This window comes from Acomys minous (genome assembly GCF_964271855.1).
Source record: "Acomys minous genome assembly, chromosome: 9".
NCBI lineage: Eukaryota > Metazoa > Chordata > Mammalia > Rodentia > Muridae > Acomys > Acomys minous.
The window spans coordinates 31,123,020-31,142,904 of NC_140490.1; the positions used below are offsets into that span (position 1 = coordinate 31,123,020).

Genomic DNA, 19,885 nt, shown 5'->3' on the forward strand with positions numbered 1-19,885 from the left:
ACACTCATGTGCACATGCCCCCAAATGAACATAATGAAAAAGATGAATTAAGTCTTGAGAAAGAGGGGACGGCAGTCAAAGATGACAGGTAAAGTCTGACCAGGCAGCAGCAATGTGGGAAAGTACATAGAAAGTGGGAATACAGGAGGAGAAGGTGAAAATGTGAGCTTTTAATCATGGCTGGGGATAATCTGTAGAGAGCCCAGTCATAACCCAGTTCAATCTCTTATACCTAAGCGGAAATTGTCCAGGAAGTTGGTAGAAGTGGGTACTCTGAGATAGAACCCTTTTGGTTATGGAATCAAAGATCAAATGATCAAATGATCAAATGATCAAAGATCAAATGATCTTTGATTGAAGACTTTGGTCTTATTTTTCTTCTTAAAAAGCATATATAAATGATATTCAATATGGATTTTATTATGCAATTTCATGTGCATATAATGTACTTCTATCCTGTTCACATACACTGCCATTACTCTCGCGTTTCTCCATCTCTTGTTGATCCTCTTTCTCTTCCAAAGTGTTCTACCCAGAAACTCTCATGCCCCCACTTGGTGATCCAGTTAGTTTAACTAGGGTTACTTAAGAAACGTGGGTGTGGGGTTATTCACGGAAAATGGGTAGGGTCTCCTGAGAGCCTTTGCTTAGAGCCCCCCCATCTGGAACTCAGAGGCCATTCTCAGCCCGAAAATACACTAAGCACTGCTTTTGGAAAAGTCCGAATGAAAGAGGCAGCTCTCATTTCCCATTATGAATCTGCATGAACAGAAGGGATGTGTCGATCGCGGTGAAATCGATCCTTCCCACGTGCCAGGCAGTGAGTCGCACCCAGAGCGGTGGATCAAGCAGCTTTTATGGAAAGAGTGTTTTTTTTTTAGAAGGAAGCACTCCGAAGAGCAATAGATGTTCAGCATCTCTGTGGGGGAAGCGACCCCCACTCTGGAAGACTTGCTTAACACCACAGTTGGTGTTCAGCACGCAATGCCTGGCTCTTTAGTCACTGAGTTCTGCTTTTGCCGTGGAATCTGGAACTGTCCCTAGCTCCTTTGGACCTGGGGCTCTAATTTTGGGAGCTAATGAGCCCAAAGTGTACACTAGGTTGAAGGGCCCTCAGAAGGGAGCCAGGACCACTGAGGGTCTATTGTGAACTCTCTCTATAATTTCTTTACTCCTTTACACACTTCTGCATAGGCTGCTTTCAGAACTCCTGGTCCAAGGGCATATCCTGGCATTTCTTTTCTGACGGGGAAGAATCTGGACCTTGGTGACTGAGGGAAGTTGTGTTTCCCAGGAGTTCACTGTGCATGATTCATGAAGTTTTTACTTTGAGTTAAGTGAAAGTTTGGACGGACATGCGATAGGTTCTGTAGTGCATATTCGGAACTGTATCACACTCCAACCCCTTGTTATACTTTTAGGGAAGGTGGCAAGAAGCTGCAGCCCTTGGGAGGTGAAGTTCTCTTTCTAACCTGAGCACTAGATAAAAGAATGAACTCAGCTGCGTGCATATTATTACTGAACTCTTCTGCATGTATATGATGCTCAATAGTGACTAAAAAAATTACCAAAATAGTCACGCCATTGGACACGGGATGAGCAAAGTGTCCCTGCATAGCCTATAGTGCCTAGATTACAAATGTGTGAAGCAGAATTGCACCACCCACTCGTTCACACTCTCCCTACAGACACTGGGTCACTAAGTAAATAAAGAAATATTTAAAAGAATTAAAACTAAAAACAACAAAATAAAAAGCAGGTAAGGTAGAACACATCTGTGTTCCCAACACTTGGGAGATTGAGGCAGGAGAATTGCCCCAGAATTCAAGTTTTTAGACCCTTTTCAAAAAAGCAAAACAAAACAAAAGCAAGCCACCATTTCCTCATGTTTGTAGCAACTGGATGTGTGTGTGTGTGTGTGTGTGTGTGTGTGTGTGTGTGTGTGTGTGTGTGTGTGTAGAAACACAGCTCTGGAGCTCAGTGGAACTCACAGGACAGGGACAGTGCCCGGGTGCACATGGAATTCATTTGTACTTTAGAAACATGAAAATCACCAGTGGTGTTTGTGCTCCTTGTAAACTGAAACTTTGTCGAAATCGCTTTGTACTTGGGAGTAACAGCCACATGATTCACCATGAAATGAAGTCTGGAAAATCATTTTGGATAAATGGGCCTATAAATTCAATAGAATTTCCATGACAACACAGACTGTAACACTCAACCACAAATAAAAGGTTATAAATCACTCAACACCAACTAGAAATTGGCAATATGTCTCCCCGTCTCGAAATGCAAGGAACCCAAAGCTCGGGTTGTTACTCAGGAGCCCCCATTTCCCATCATGCTTCACTCCTTACTTCTCAGGCTGTGTTCTCTATCCCATGATGGGTTGTGGGGGATGTCATGAGGCTATAAAGTTGCAATTAAGCTATGTAAAATTAGTACAGGTGTGGCAGTGGTTGTGGCCCCTTCCCTACTCCGAGCCCAAGGCCTGCCCTTGAGTTGTGTACAGAGATGACCAACGCAGTTACTCAGCACCTCCATGAAGCACGGTATCAGTACTCAGGTTCTCCATAGACGAGGCTATGGAAAGAGGGAGTGGCTCAGTTGGAAGCTGCTTGGGGCACAAGCATTAGGAGTCTGGTGCCCAGAGCCTATGTAAAAGCTGTCACAGGCAGAGATGCATGCCTGTTATCCCAGTATCAGGGAAGCAGGGACAGACATACCCTTGGGATCACTGGCCAGCCTCGCCTAGCCTGACTGATGGAGTACAGGCCAGGGAGAGATACTCCATTTAAAATTAAAGGCTGGGCAGTGCTCTTGAGAATGACACATGATGTGCTCTTCTAGCCTAAACAACACACACACACACACACACACACACACACACACACACACACACACGAAATTGATGCAAAGTATTTCTGAGGACACATGGGTAAGGTATCCTGGTGACTTCTCAAATGTTTGAGTTCTGTAAGTCCAAGCCATACCCTGTAGAATCTACTATGGTGCATTTGTAAGAAGAGGAGCATTATCAATGTGGGACACATATAGCAGAGTGCTCCTAAGGCCACCTTTGAAACTCAGGTGTAGACTCCTTAAAACAGCGCTCATCTGGAGAAGAGACTCTGAAGCTTCTCTGAGAACTGGGAGGGTGGCACTGGCACCAGGGCCAAGCATGCAGCAAGCACTTATTTGGTGATTGGTTTTTTTCCCTCCCCATATGGCAGGACTTGTTTCATTTCTCCATTCAGACCCTTTTCTCATTATAAACAATAGCTGTAGAAGCTGGTGTGGTCGTGTATGCCTAAAATCCCAGCATCCAGGGAGGTAGATGTATGCTGATTGCTGTGAGTTCAAGGCCAGCCTGGTCTACAAAGAGAAACCATGCCTCGAAAAGCTTTAGGAAAACACAAACCAGCTGTAGAGAGATGCCTGGTAATGGAGTAGCATGCAGCTCAAGGCTGTGGAGGGCACGTCTCATCACTTGGGCTTTGGTGTCTCCACCTTAGGGCCATGAACTCATAGCCCTTTTTGATACTTGATTTTAATGTCAACTTGATTGGATTTAGGAGCATCGAGTGGGTTGCTAAAGTAACTTGTTGGTGCATGTGTGAGTCCGTTTCCAGGGAGGGTCAAGTAAGCGGGAAATATCCGCCCTGAAATAGGGACAACACTGTCCCTGAAGTGGGGGAGGCAACAATGAGCACAGCACGGTCAGGCCCTTTTCTCTGCTTCCTGGTGCCATGAAAATAAACCGCTTTGCTCTGCCACACCCTCCATATCAGGTTGAGTTGACATGTAAATAAGCCCTTCCCTCCCTTGCGCATTCTGGTAGCAGTGACAAAAAGCTAACATAGATACTTCTAACACACATGTTCAGTCCTGGCCTCATGCAGCCCAGGCTTTTCATTGGAATCCTCAAGGGCTTAAACAACCAAACCAAACAAAACACCCAGACTGGTTAAGACTTGATATTCCAAAATCTCTATGAGCATGCCTAGATGAGCGATGGTGCCTGCTACAAAATCGGCCCCTGCCGGTGGCTCAAAGCACCTGTGGAGAACAATGTATTCCTTTTATCCTTCCACTAAGGAAGGAGGAAAGGGCAGGGGACATGGCCAGTAGGGAAAGTGCCTGCCCGAAAACATGAGGATGTGAACTTGAGAGAAGTATTGTTGTGCCCATCTCTGACCCCAGCGATGGGAAGCACAGAATGGCAGTCTACCCCCGGTGTAGTCAATTACTGAGCTGGGTTTAGTCAAACTCTGGCCTCCACACACACCTGCATGCACACACAGATACACACACACACACACACACACACACACACACACACACAGAGAGAGAGAGAGAGAGAGAGAGAGAGAGAGAGAGAGAGAGAGAGAGAGAGAGAGAGAGAGAGAGAGAACATGCCAATTTTCCTACACCGTTGCTAATTTGAATTCATAAACATTCTTAGCTTTTGGTCCCTGGATACATACTTCTAAGTTCACTTAATATTGCCCTGATAGCCATCCAAAATAAGACCTTCCCTCATCTTTTCCTAAGATGGCCATTTCATTACTCGGTGAGGCTTTTTATTTAGATAAATCAATGTTCTGCTACAGGCAAAGGCAAATACATGTGTACCTTTGCCTTACCTTTGTTGATATAAAGAAAAAAAGCCCTTGTTCTGCATAATGTGTAGGAGAATTAACAAAACAGCCCACCGAGGAGGGAAAAGGAAGCGATCAATCTTCATTGAAAGTTCTCCAATGCACTTCCCAAAGTAGAAAGCCAATGAGCAAATTAAATACACTAGCGCCACATTCTATATTCAGAACAGCATGCCCCACAAAGCTGCATGCATCACAATGCTGCATGTGCCACATATGTGTATGCAAGGGCTTAGAAATGAAGGGAGCAATCATGGCTGGGGGAAATACCACACACTACTGGGGGGGCGGGAAATATGTCCCAGAAGATGATTAGGATAGAACCCAGGTATTTGTTTTTAGGATGACTTAAAACCCTTAGTGGTTTATAACAGCCTATCTAGAAAAAGCAGAAATGATTGAAATGAATAAAGAAAAAGACAAAGAAAAAATTGAAAAAGAATAGACCTTAACTTGATTCCCCCATCTCTGGAGGAGGTGGGAGATATAATAGATGGAGCTAGGGATAGAATGCCAAACAGCAGCCTCCTCAGCCATGTGCTCTGAGGTCCAGAGCCACACCAATGGCAGGGCTGTCCTGTACCACTCATCACACTTGCCATCTCTGCATGCCATGGGTCTGACAATGCCTCGAGCTCCCCAACACTGTGAAGGAGGCTGAAGTAAAGGAAAGACTGTGCCTCCCTTTGTGCTACAGGCTCTTACTGACTTAACACAGTAGCTCTGGTGATGAATTTATGTTCTGAGTTTCTCTCGATCTGGTCCTAAAGTGACACTGCACAAAGTCATCTTCGAGAACTGCACCACGCTGGGCAGAGCACAGCATGGTCTTAGGGAAAGGCCCTTCACAGTGCGTGCGCTTGGCTCAGGGCCTCTCCTTCCCATGAATTTGCCAGAGACTAACACTGGGGCTCAGAATCATCTTCGGAAATAACATCTGACAGCGAAGAAAAGACACCATTAGGAAACGCCAGTTCTCCATCCCTCAGATGGCATTCTCAGAGCAGTCAAATGCGGAGAAGCAGGAAGCTAAGCGGACAACTGTTGGGGTTGGTGGGGAGGGACTGGGAGTTAGTGTCTCATGGGGACACAGTTCCAGTTTGACATGACCGCAGTGTTCTGGAAATGGATGGTGTTGACGTTCGCATAATATTCTGAATGTGGGGAACATCACTGAATTGCACAGTTAAAAATAACTGAAATAATAAATGAAATGCTAAGTCTTATGTATGATTTACTACAATAAAACAATAAGGAGCCACTGGGAAAAAAAAATAACTAAAAGTGGGATTCTAAGTGAAGTCCAGCCCACGGGGCATTATGATCATGAGTGATCAGTTACACGTTCTGTTTCTGAATGGACGAAACTCAGCCTGAGTGAGGACAGATCCAGTAGCATTTGAGAATTCCACATATCTTTTCAAAAGTTTAAGGCTAGGACTGAACACCAAGGTTAAATAGAAATGGCACAAAAAATGTATGAAGGAAATGTTGCAAACATTTTTCTCCTCTTCCTCCACCCTTCTTCCTCATAGTTTTCAATACCATTTAAAACTTCTGAAGACCTGTGTTTCTGATGAGATGATTACTTATTTCTGATCATTCACTGCATCATCTCAAAGTGTTTTGTGGATCGCTTCTCTGATCTGGTCTCCATGTCCTAAATGTTACCATGAAACCATTTAAACAAGAAGCAGAAATTGGCGGAGCATCTTTATGAACTCTTCTACGCCCTCCACCTACATCCTACCGGGAATATTTTCATAGATTTTTTTTTTCCAGACACTTTAACCCCCCCCCCCCCACTAGCCACCATACGGTCAGACAATGAATGCTGAGGGGCAGAACCCAAATGGCATTTTCTGATACACCGTCACTGCCAAACTAGTAATACTGGCACCAAAAGGAAGCCAAGCATGACTCTCCAGATTCAAGTGGAGGTCCTTCATGTTAGGATGTCATGAGACTCTAGAGCAGTGGTCCTCAACCTATGGGTAGCAACCCCTTGGGGGTCCACATACCAAATATCCTACATATCAAATATTTATATTACAATTTATAACAGTAGCAAAATTACAGTTATGAAGTAGCAATGAAATAATTTTATGATTGGGGGTCACAACAACATGAGGAACTGTATTAAATGGTCAAGTGTTAGGAAAGTTGAGTACCATTTTTCTAGAGGGTAAATCTCAGTGGGTAGTTGCTACTAATTTGGAATAAAAGTTTAAAGAGACTGAAAAACAACGAACCCTTAAAGCATGGCTTTATAAAGACAAGAAGTTACAGCACACAGACAGCCCAGAGCTATGCTGTCACCTGGCTCTTGTGTTCATTCTCCACAGTGAATAGCTGATTGATAGCTCATGTGTCTAGAGAGACTACATGCTAAAGATAATTGTGACCAATCACACATGTCCTGGACTTGTCTCAGATCAGAAATAAACAGCCTAAGACCTAGAGGTCTGCACAGGAACCTGGTTCCGAATCTCTGAACTCAGCAATCAGCCACCATTGATAATTGTGCTCAGAATGCTACCTGCCCAACATCATGCAGCAGATGAGAGCGTAAGTGGACAGATGCTTAAAATTGGCTGCCTGCATTGGGATTGAAGTACTTGCTGATGTTACAGAGGAGGTCAAAAAGGCACCAGTTATAATACCAAAAGACTATAGTCAGGCTCACTGCCACCTAGATCAATTAAAGGGAATCTTTACTGTGGAGTATTAAGCAGAAATTTAAAAAATGACCTGATCTACACTTTTCAAACCAAGGGGAAAATACAGAAATACAGAGGATGGAAGAGATGACTGGTATGAGATTTAACTGTTGTTTCCTCAGAGATCTGAAAATGCAGGGTTGAAACGAAGAGATGACTTTGATAAGATAGATTCAGTACTTTTAAAAACATCAATAAAAACCTTTCTTCATAAATATTTGAAGAACCCAGTACAAGACAGCAACCTCAAAGGAAGATGCAGAGGAGCCCAGCAGTGCATGGATGGCAGAATCCACAGTCACATGGAACTATATGACAGCAATCTGCAGACCAGTGCAGCTTCCAGGACAACATCTGGGTAAACGTGCACAGGTTGACCCAGGGAGTGCATCCATGTAACCGGTATTTGTATGGAGACACAAGGACTTACTGCCTCCCAGAATCACAGAGCATCCTCATTTGGTCACTGCCAATGGTTATCTAGAAGTTATGCAGACACATGTGAACTCTGTTATTTAAAAAGAAACCACAGTATGAGCACTTTACAGAGAAATTGACCTTCATACAGCTCACTGGGAGAAGTACCGGTGTACAACCATTTACAAGACTAGAAAGGGAGGTTTGGACAGATGAAGGATCATTTCAAGGTCATAGATGGCTTCCTGGTATCTGCAGGTAACCCAATTTCTTTTCTTTTTCTTGTTGTTGTTGTTTGAGACAGAGTTTCTCTGGGTAGCCTTGGCGGTCCTGGACTAGCTTTGTAGACTTGACTGGCCTCGAACTCAGAGATGCACCTGCCTCCGCCTCTCTGAGCACTGGGATTAAAAGCGTTCATCACCATGCCCAGCTCAGGTAATCTAATTTAAGCACACATATCTAAAGGTTCAAAGCTGGAATCTACATATGAGAGGGAACATTTGGCATTTGTCTGAATTTGGGTTACCTTGCTCAAAATAATTATTTCCAGCTCCATCTGCTTACCTGCAAATATCATGATTTCATTTTCATAGAATAATATTCCATTGAGATTATAAATCATAAGAACTTTCTATTAATCAGCTGGTGGACATCTAGGCTGTTTCCATTTTCTAACTATTGTGACCAGAACAGCATGAACATGGATGAGCAAGTGTCTCTGCCGTTGGGTATATGGTTTTTCATAACATGCCTAGGAGGGGGATTGATGAATCAGGTGGCAGATTTCTGTGTAGCCTTTGGAGGAACATCCGCACTGATTTCTACAGTGGCTGGACCAGCCTGAACTTCCACCAACAGTGAATAAGTGTTCCCGTTTCCCTAGATCCATGCCAACGTTTGTCATTTGTTTTCTTGGCCTTAACAATTCTGACTGGACCCTGGGAAGAAAGTAGAACAAAGCTGGCACGAAGGGGGAAGAGGAATAAAGGATACAAAAATGACATGGGGTGGGGGATGGGAAAGGGAGTGGGTGGGGTGGGGAAACCAACACTAAAGATCTTTGAAATCTGTATATAAATATACCCATATACAATTGAGATGTAATGTGAATAAATTAATAATATTTTAAATAAATAAATAAACCGATATAGAAGCTTCCCAAGGCATACACACACATAAAAAAGTTTAAATGCAGTTACCTTATAGCAGGAATATGCTTCTATTAGATGCCAGAGGCTTTTAAAGAAGATGCCCAGTGCTGAATATGGGTTATTTTTCTTAAAGTTGTTAGAGGAAGGGTCATAGAGACCTCCCCCAAAAAACAATACAGCTATTGCAGCACTTTGGTTCCTCTCCAGGACATAATGTATATATATTTCAGGCACATGGCAATAATCAAGCTGGTATGGACGTGGAATCTTCATATATACTGGCTAGCCTTCATAGTACCAGGAGGTCCTATGCTTGCTGCTGGAGGAGAGATGTAATCAGCATGTGTGCCCAGTTTGCACCCACATGTAAACTCTGAAAACTCCCATAAAGATCATACTAGCAAGATACACTCAGTGGTATAATAATGGCACAGGTGCTTTCAGAGTAACCAGCTTCTCCCTGATTGTATTTAAGGCCTACTCCACAGGATGGAACTCATGCTTGGCACTGCTAACTGAGCCAAGAGCCTGGGTCTGACTGTGTCATGGGCCCAAGGTAAGAATTTATGAGCTGTTACCTGGAAGTATAATATGAGATAAGTGCATTTTTTCCCACGTTGCTTTTGGTCATGGTGCTAACCACAAGGCCAGAAAGCAGACTAGGCCGGTGGACATCACCATGCTCTTCCTCTCTGCCTCTGGTTTTTGTCTTAACAGCTGTTTTACTCAGAATCAGCTGTGCCTTACCTAATGCCAACTGTGATTTCTTCCTGTTCCTCAGCTGCTACCAGGGTCACACTGTACCCAGGGCGGATCTGCTGTGTATAGTTAGCACCTCAACTCCCCAGGCCAGCAATCACAAAGCAGGACCAGATATGTCTAGAATCTATCAGAGACATTATGTGAGCATGAACAGTATGTGGGAAAGAAAGACAGGCTATTCTCATGGAACTGACACCCAGTGCACAATCACATAGCAGCTATCTCCCAACACCAAGCCACAGCTCACTACGGCATTTCCTGCTGCAGAGTACACACAGTGTGCTACGAATATGATGCAGTACCAACCTATGGGAATTTCTTCAGCCAACAGTTTGAAACTTTATATTAGCAAATTATTTTGGGAAATTGGAAATGGGGTACACCAGATGCCACACAAAGAAAGACACATAATTTTTGGGGAGCTATGACTGGGTAAACATGATTTCCCATCCTGCTTTTTGACCTGCACTGAGACAGGAAATAAGACCATCTCCCTGGGGAGTTGTACAAAGGAGGAGATACATCCACACATACATTTGCTCTATTTTCAGAGAGATTTCACTCAGGGGTTAGGTTTCTATTCAAAGCACTGCATCCCATTCTAATGTCCCAACTTTCAGGCCTTATTACAGCTTCAGCTGCATCCACGGCAAGTGCATTTTACACACCCTGGCTTAGTAATTTCTACCAATGCACTCCACCACATGCTGGGCTGTCTGCACTACATAGAGATGGCATGTCCCCTTCCGAGTCTGGGAGGTGCAGAGTGGCAGAAAACTTAAAGAGGTCTGTGCTTTCTGAGTTCTAAAGGGCATATTAAGACCCATCTGGAGGTCTTGGCCTTTATGGCTCAGGAATGTTAATCAAATGAATAATAAATAGGCTTTTTCCTTTTTCCTGTGCTCTCTGTTTGTATCCGGGTCAGGGCACATGTACAGGGATGCACAGGCAGATAGGTGGAGGTCATCTGCCAAAGTCATTCCAACTCAGGAATGATTTTTTTTTTTAATGTTTGGGTCTCGGTTGACCTGAAACTGACTAATTATTAGGCTGAGCTTCTTGGCCATGGAGCCCCAGGAATCCACCTCCTCAGTGCTGGGACTCTAGGAATGTGGCGCCAAGCCTAGCTTTTATGTGGGTGCTGGGGACTTAACTCAGGTCTTTAGTTCTGAATGAGGACACTTTACCAACTCGGCTCCCTCCCTGGCCCTCTTTTCCTTGTCTTTCTGCTGTTCTATGGGCCTTCCAGGCTATGCATACTATGGCTCTCTGACTGCAAAACTGTCCTGGTATTGCACTGGTGGTTTTTTTTTTTCTCCTAGTTGACATTCTTTGCAGTTAAACTTCTAAGTTCAGTCTTCAGTCTTTTTAGCTGTGATCAGTGTGCACATTACATTAACAGTCAGGGCAGGGGACAACATACTGGCTGGCATAACATTATTGTGCACAATGTAGACAGCTGACATGACTCAGAAAAGGGGGCACTTTCTCTAAAAAGAGTGACATCCCTCCACCTTGTTGAGCAGTAGAAAATAGCATAACTGAGCGGGACCCCTGGGCCCAAATCTGCCTATCATAATGTTCTTCTTGTAGGTTTCTAGGATCCTCTGGATCCTTCAACTTTGCCATTCTCCCATGCTTCTCTCATCTAGAGTCCCTATAGGATGTCCTCCCCTCTATCCCAGTTTCCTGGTTAGTGAAGAATTTCATGGGACATGCCCCTTGGGCTAGTATGCAGATATAAGTGAGTATATACCATTTGACTCTTTCTGCTTCTGGGTTAACTCACTCATTAGGATCTAGCCAATGGACAGGACATTCTCCACAGTTGAGTGGAGAGTGGGGTATGACTTTTACATGTATTCTGGTGCCTATATTTGACCATGTCCCTGAATGAGGAGACCTGGGGGCACTCAGAGGAAGGATAGCAGGCTACTAAGAAGAGACTTGATACCCTATGAGCATATACAGGGGGAGGAAGTCCCCCTCAGTCACAGTCATAGGGGATAGGAGTAAAAAGAAAATGGGAGGGAGGGAGGAATGGGGGGACACAAGGGAGGGGATAACCATTAAGATGTAATGTGAATAAATTAATAAAATAAAATTTAATAAAATAAAAAAAGAAAATAGCATAACTGAGGGCAGACTCCAGTTGGCACTTCCTGACAGCACTCCAGAAGCCAGCTGCAAATAGCTGTGTCTTCCCAACGTAAAGCACCACTGGTCTCACAAACTGTTCTGAGGGTATCACAGGGTAACCACACCCTTTTCCTAAGGCCAAGGGCACATTAGAGCCTTGACGTAAACGGCAAATATTTCCTAAATGAATTATCTGACTCATTTGTTTTTTAGTGAATGCAGGAAGGAGTCTTATTGGTCAGGGAAGGAGTCTGCCTGGTCTCCTGTTCACTGCATTCTTGCCTTGAACAAATCAAGTTGCTCAAAGCATACATAATGGGTTTTCATCTTCACTAAGTCTCCACCTTGGCTGAGGATCACCTTGCTGTGCCCAAAGGAGTCACAGAACAGCAAGAAGCCTTCCTGATACCTCACTGGACCCCATGGGAACAGATGTGAACTCCAGGGAAAATGAAGCAAGTGCTGTGTGAGCCCACATCAGCCACAGTACCTCTCCTTCCTTTCTGAGCCAGAGCTGCTCACGCAAGCCAGCTCTGCCCCTCAGGAGGCCTTTGATAATGTTTGGAGATATGCCACCTTAGAGACAGCAGGCAGTGGATTCTTTTCAATATTCAATGATAGTAAGGTAAGAATTATTCAGCCCTAAATATCAGCGCTGAGGTTGAGAAATCCTGTTTCCAGTTAGACTAAAAACGTCAGCCCTCTTCACACAGAGCAAGGCAAGTATATATAAACGCTCTCATCTCACAAGGAGTTGGCTAACGCTTGTTACAAAGAGCCAATCCCAAGCCAGTCCTGTGTAAACAGTGTTGTTACCACAGCTCCTGTCTGTGGTGGATGAAGACATACACAGTCCTTGGATATGAATGCATCTCTCATGTGTGTTGGGGCAGATGTTCAAACCTCCAGATGTGAGTCACATGAACTGGAGATTTAATTCTGTCTCTTTTGTCCACTAGGGAGATGGGTTAGGAAATGTTATGGTTTGATTCATGCACTTCTTCTGCCCTTTCTAACAGTGCTTGTTGTTTTATTGGGAAAAATGGTCTTTGAAGCTGACTGAGTTAAGATGAAGCCATTAGAGTTCAATAGCCTGGCTTCGGCTACCTACACATGCAGGTAGAATGTTATGGAATGATAAAAGAGGGTAATGCATGGAGGATCCATAGGCATCAAAGGTTGCCAGCACAGTGCTGGAAGCTAACAGCACAGACGGTATCACTCACAGACAGCCCGAAAATCTGACCCTGTGGACACTCTCACCTTGGACTGCTGGCTTCTAGAGTTAGAGAAGGAAACGCTCTGTTCTCACTTGGCTCCTGGGTGGTGCTCTGTGAAGGTAGCTAGAGGGATAGAGCTGAGCTCCGTCTCCAGTCTGTATGGTGGGAACTGAGACACCAGAGGGACAAGCCCACCTTAAAAGCCTGTACACGGGAGCAGCTCACTCCTTAGCAGACTGGAGTGACCTCTCTGGTACCTTCCCATTTCTCCTAATAAGCTTTGCAACTGTAATCCGGAATGCAAAAGAAGCAAACAGGGTGTCATCTTTTAAACCTGTATATGATAATAACAGCACTGTAATAATTACCACTTTAAATTTTGCTATGCGGTGGAAGTGTGGGCTCAATTCTGCTAATACTTGAAACATAATTGAGCCTTAATTACGATATTAACCACAATAGCAATTTATGATGTGAGTATATCAATTCAGAACAGCCAAAAACAGAGAAGCTTAAGATATAACTCTACCTGGAAAAACTCCTACGCATCATCTTCCAAACTCAAATTTGGGTCTACCTGTCGGAGGAAGTGTTTTCTGACCACTGTGCATTACTGGCCTGGCCTATCTTCCCAAGAAATGCCAGAACAGCCTTTAGTCTCCAACAAGACCTATACGTTTGTATTTGTAAACACCTTAACATACCTACGTGATAGCATGCAAGGCTCTGCCATATACAGGCTATACAGGCTTTGAGTGACTTTCACATGTTGCCAACTGGTTGTTAAAAGAAGGAATGATACAGTCCTGTCAAGATTAAGAAATAGGACCCTAAAAAGGAACAAACATAATATGGATTCTCATGCTTGCACCCATTTCTAACTATGAAAGAACCATCGTGTCCCAACGTTGAGTAGTCTGCTGTCTCAAGCATTACTGTTGTTGGCTTTGCCTCTTACATATATTTTTCCTGCCAATCAGGTCAAGATGATACCAAGGGGTGGTATTAATGTTCCTTATTACTTCTCTGCATCAAATCAATTGGCCTGAGTATCTCCCTTTGGAGGCCACAAACTGTTAGGAAATGGCAAGCTAATCAAATCAATTGATCTTTATAAATGGTTCTAGAGACAGTAATATCTGAGCAAGCTATTCGGAACGGATGATTTAGAGAGAGGAGGCCAAATGGAAACACAAAGTAATTATTTCTAACAGTGCCTCATTAACAGTGGAGCTTCCCTGTTTCCGAGGGTGCTCCAGAAGAATCTGCAGGTCGGTAGTTCCCCCGCCCCCTTCACGGGGAGCTAGGAAAATGTTAGTCTTATCTTGCACATTTTACAGGAATAATATTCTAACATAGCACCAACTACAGCCGTAGCAGCAGCCATCATGGGTCATGAACAGGTAGCAGGGGCCAGACAAGGACTACACTCAGCTAGACACCAAATTCCGACTTAAGGTTAGGGAGAATGTTAAGGGGGGAAAAGCCTCTTCCATAGCTTGGTCTGGAATCACGTCTGCCCAGCCTTCTGACTTGTACAACATTCAGGCTGGAGAAAGGCCCAAGCAAATTACAAATCAAACTTGCAAGCAAATCTCGGTGTGTTAAGTAAACTTACGATGTTATGTTGGGGAGTAGCTGGACATGCCTGGGTCTGCATGGGGGCTACAGGGGTGTACGCGTATGTGCAGCTCTCTTAACTGTTTACTTCCTATCAGGATGCTTTACTCACATGAAGCAGGTGCCAACAGAAAGGTAGGGAACACTCTCACCATGTGACCGCTAAGGTACAGAGCCGGGAAGTCAAGAGATCTAACTAGCATCTTGAGACTCCTGACCCCGAAAGAGCAGCGATAGGAAGGAGTGTCTATTTAGTTTACATTTAGATGAGGAAAAATCTCTGAGCACAGGCCGCTCCCCGAGGATCCTGCAGAGTGTGCTGGCTCTAGCTGGCTGCACAGCCCCTTATCCTCAGCACCACAGGTGTGAAGCAGATGCCACGCTTATCTTCCCCATAGCAAACGAATTCATGCATCCAGAATACTGAGCGGCAGCCAGAGAAGTTCTAAATGGATTAAATGCAAGGCACTGCAGTTCAAAATACAGATAATCGCTTACAAATTACTGATTTCCTTTGGAGTGCAATTACATTTATAAATATGAATACCATCTATATTAAACCATGAAAAATGACACTCAAATATCTGTCAAGAGTTTGACATACCCTTAGGGGGAAATTTTTTTTTTTTCAAACTTAGCTAAATGCACACTAACATATTTCTTTTGTCAAAGTGTATTAAAATAGGGAAAGCAAATGGATGGAAGAGACTTAGGGATAGATTGAAAGTTGATGTATGATGTGAATTTAGCAATGGCCACTCTGCTGTCACCCTCTTTTATGCTAATAAATCAATATGTAAGTGAATCTGACCAATGGGGGGGCCTCTTACATAAACACACATGAAATACTTTCCTTAGGACTGGAACTTAACATTCAATAGGAGATCACTCTTTCCTGGGCTCTTTTTTATTTTCTTCTCTTTTTCCCCCCACAGAGCCTGGGCTTTGTCAGGCTAGAGAATCAGGAAATAACAAGCTGTAACCTCAGCCCCTCTTTCCTCTTTTTAATTTCACACAACAAGGGAGGGAAAGGCTAAGCAAACATTCTAAACTCTGAGCATGAGAATGTTAAATTCTGGGTCTGTGTGCCTGGCTGTATGCCCGATGTTCTCTCTCTCTCTCTCTCTCTCTCTCTTTCTCTCTCTTCATCCATTCATCCCTTGCTTCCTCTCTCCTTTCTTTCCTCCCTCCCTGTGACATCTTTACTTTTGGAAACATGCCCATCTCAACTGTTGCAAATTTTGTATGTATATGCAACCTTTACATTTTGGTTTCTTGATAAATTAGATATGTGACTATATTACCATAGTATATTTCCCCTCAAAATATATACTAAAGTAACAAATAGGATATCAGATATTATGAAAGTGATAAAAATATTATCTCAAAGAAGCATGCTAATATTTATATCACAATCAGGCAGGAATACACAGTATATAATTAAGGTTAGGTTCAAGGTTAATGGTGGTGGAGCATAATAAAAGCATGTATTAAACTATATGGGTAATTTGTAGTTTTCATGGCTGCCTTTCTATCATATTTGGTTACATCCTACTTGTTTTTGTTTTGTTTTGTTTGGCCAAGATGAATGGGCAAGAAGAAGCATGTTGATTGAACCATTTGTCTGCTTAGGGAGTGGTAGTTTAGTTACATACATAATATTATCATATAGATTTATCTGTGATGGCATACATAAAATGCAATTGATTGCAACATGCTGAAAGCAGAGGATGCTCACAGATTTTGTTATTATGTTCTTTTATAGAATATCTATCAAATAATGCACATGACCTCTTGTCTCACAAATTACATGACCATTCTAGCTATAAGGAACATATTGAATATTAATAATGACTTCTTTTTAATTGAAAAATATCATAGAACTAGCATGCTAACATATACTTTCCCTCTGAGCCTTAATGGTTCAGTGCATTCCCTCACATAGGAGAGACTTTGATCAAATGTCCAAATTCATCTGAGTAGCTTAAGGAAAATATAGATTTCTAAGTCCACAGTGAGAAAGCTGCACAGGTCTAGGGTGCAATACAGGGATACCACAGTTTAATGTGATAATTATGCCCTTAACTCGGAGGCACTCCAACTTGGTATGCAAGGAGGACAGCCTCGACCTGCATGTACACCATTACCCAAGGACACAAAAATAAAGATCAGATCTCTGGGTTCCTCAAGACAGAAACTTTGATCGAGTAGTTCTAGGACAGTCATGAGAAATGATTGCCACAGACCTGGCTTTAGACCCTAAGACCCGGTGCCCCTCCAATCTACAGTGAACTCACATAGCTGGTAAGACTCCAGCTAGTGTCTATATCCCATTACAGATGGCATGTACCATTCAGGGTTTATTCCTGTCCCACATGACAAACGGAAGATGAGGCAGAACCACGCTCCTCAGGCCTGCCATGAAGTAACTTTACCCGCAGTATAAAGAACATCAGTAGGCTGCACTCATGTCAGGTAACCCAATCCAGAATCCCCTCAGATAACAATTCCTGTCTCACCCTTTAGAAGAATAGGTTCCTTCCGGTTACACAAAAAGGGGTCTTCTGAGAACTGCTGGGGATGTATCAAGAGAGGGATGGAACAGGGCATGGTGTGCCTCACCTGTAATGCCAGCACTCAGCATGCGGGGAGGCAGAGGCAGGTGGATCTCGGAGTTTTAAGGCCAGCCTGGTCTACAAAGTGAGTCCGGGACAACCAAGGCTACATAAAGAAATCCTGTCTCAAACAAACAAACAAACACACAAACAAACCAAAACAAAACCAAGAGTGGTGGGGATAGATGTGAAGATGTGAAGATGTAAAATAGAGATGTGGCAGGCAACCCCAAAGAGAAGAGCTTGGCTGAGCGCAATGCAGGGAAGAATGGAGCGAGGCCAGAGACACTGACTTCTGCCAACTAGAGTTCATATTAGCACACTAATCCTGTCCTTGAGTTCCTCAGTCATGTGTCCTGTTATATGCTCACAATATGTTTTCAGCTTGCTTGTAATGGATTCTGTAGTTTCTGACCTAACTGTTATCAACTGAACCGTGCAGGCTACCAGGAAGCTCTGTGATGGTTTTCACATCCCTGCTGACTATGGGACTGAGTCAGCTTAGGGACTTCATAAGGTATACTTCTGCGCAAATCCATGACAATGGTTCCAAAAATGATTGACATGTACATTAGCCAATGGAGATTCTCCTCAAATATACGTGGTACTGTCCATTAGGCTGGGAGCACAGACAGAACAAAACCCAAAAGGTGACGCCCATCTCTGCTCTAAGCTGGATTTTCTATTTTTCTATAGCAGGTGCACTTCGTTTTCTCACCTGGAACATGGGGGATCAGTGTTTTAGCCTTCAGATGAGACACATAGTCATGGGAGATGCTTTGGGGCCTTTGGTCATGGCAGGCGGGGGGGCGCGGGTGCATCTCTGGTTATTTTGGTTCTGAGGCTCCCAGCTCTGTGGTCTGAGGTCTCTGACTGGATACTGAGGGGTTACTGCGCCTCTGATCACATCAGATGGCCTTTAAAAACCCATATTTTTTTCTGTTGGTTGTGTTCCTCTGGAGAACTCTAGCATGGTGGTTCTTAATCTCCTTATTTAGAAGCTGGTACGAGGCTGCCTCAGAAGCCCCTTCCAGCCTAGACCTACGTTTTTCTCCTACACATCAAGTGTTCTTTCACACAATAGATTTTTTTCTTCAGTTTTACCTGCTCTCTTTCAACAATTCCTCTGTAGAGATTCTTCCCTTTTTCTGATACTCTTGGCATCTTGTCAAAGGCTCTCAGCCATCTTAACTCCCCAAGCCACTGCAAGCTTCGGAAACTCCCTCCGTGACATTTATATCATGGATTCAATTACCCACCCATTTAACTCTCCAGTTTGATGGTTTTCAGGGTCCTGGAGAAGTTCTACACATTCTCATGTGAGAATGATCTCCCAGCACAAGTGACATTTCTCTGTCCTCCACTGAATTCGCTGTGACCTGCCAGGTAGGGTCAGCCATGTGGGACCTATAGCCTGTTCTCTATGTAAATTCTCCAGGACTTTCTATCCACCTGTTCCAATAGTCCAAACCTTCTCGGCTCATCTCGCTGTTCACGCTACATGATGGCTTTTTTTGGTTTGTTTTTTGTTTTTTGTTTTTAAAAACTGGCACAAGACAATCACATCCTACCCATGATGTGGAAGTTACTGAGTAAAGATGTGTCTGAGCACAGGAGATAGCAAGCATCACTCAAAACAAACTCTGTAATGTCATCTAAGTGCCATAGCAGGAAAGACATGGTTTCATCTGACGGTGATGTGACAAAGTTACTTCTAAATAAATGCTTCTCTATCCAGTGTACCAAACGGCTAAGCACCTCATCAGTTTACTAGGGACTGGAGAATTCTACAAAAGAACTAATAGTTGAAGAGTCAAAAAGCCTGTATAATCTAAAGCTGAAGCTGAAAACAGCAATATCTTCTTCAGGTTATGTAGACACCAAACTAACCAGGAGTTATAATGAAGGACATTTAAAAATCCATTTTTTATTATTAAAATTCACTTAGGATCTTCACCTTCTCATCCAATTCAAGGTTATCAACTTCCAATTTGTGTCCAAGTCATTTCCCTTTTTACTGTTTTCTCATTCAGTCCATGAAGTGTTCATTTTTATATTGTGTCCCTTTTGAAAAGGCCACAGGGAAACAGACAGCAGGCCGCCACGGGTCCCTGCTTATCTAAGGCTCCCTTGGCTTGGTGCCTATAATTAAATGGAAGTTACGTGCATTCCCGCACAGGCTCTGAATGACATACAGTCACCATCTTTGTTCCTTGCAGGGGGAAGGAACAGACTCACCCTTACAGACTAAATAGAGAGCAAGGACAAAGCAAGCCCGTAATGGGATTGGCTGCACCATGAGAGGTGGAGAACAAGAACACTAACATTGCAAAGAGTGATATTCCACAAATAATGGAGGGCACATCAGTTTCAGAGTACAAGTGTGCCTGGTGTTTTTCAACAGTGAAAAGCCAGGGGGCAAATTAAGAAGGTGGTAAAGAGACAAAAATGATGAATGGAAACAACTACCCTTCCTATGGGCGACTGGAGTGTCATCACATATCGAAAGCTTAGGAGAGGCAAAGCTATTCCGAACGGCTACTACAGGTAACTAAGGAAAAGACAAGGGACCACTGCCTC

General features: G+C 43.5%; 1 protein-coding gene across 2 annotated transcripts in view; it reads right to left on the reverse strand.

The window, feature by feature from the left end:
• Positions 1–19,885, reverse strand: part of PTPRG (protein tyrosine phosphatase receptor type G) — a 685,241-nt gene that overhangs the window by 209,154 nt on the left and 456,202 nt on the right. The gene's annotated exons all lie outside the window — the stretch shown is intronic.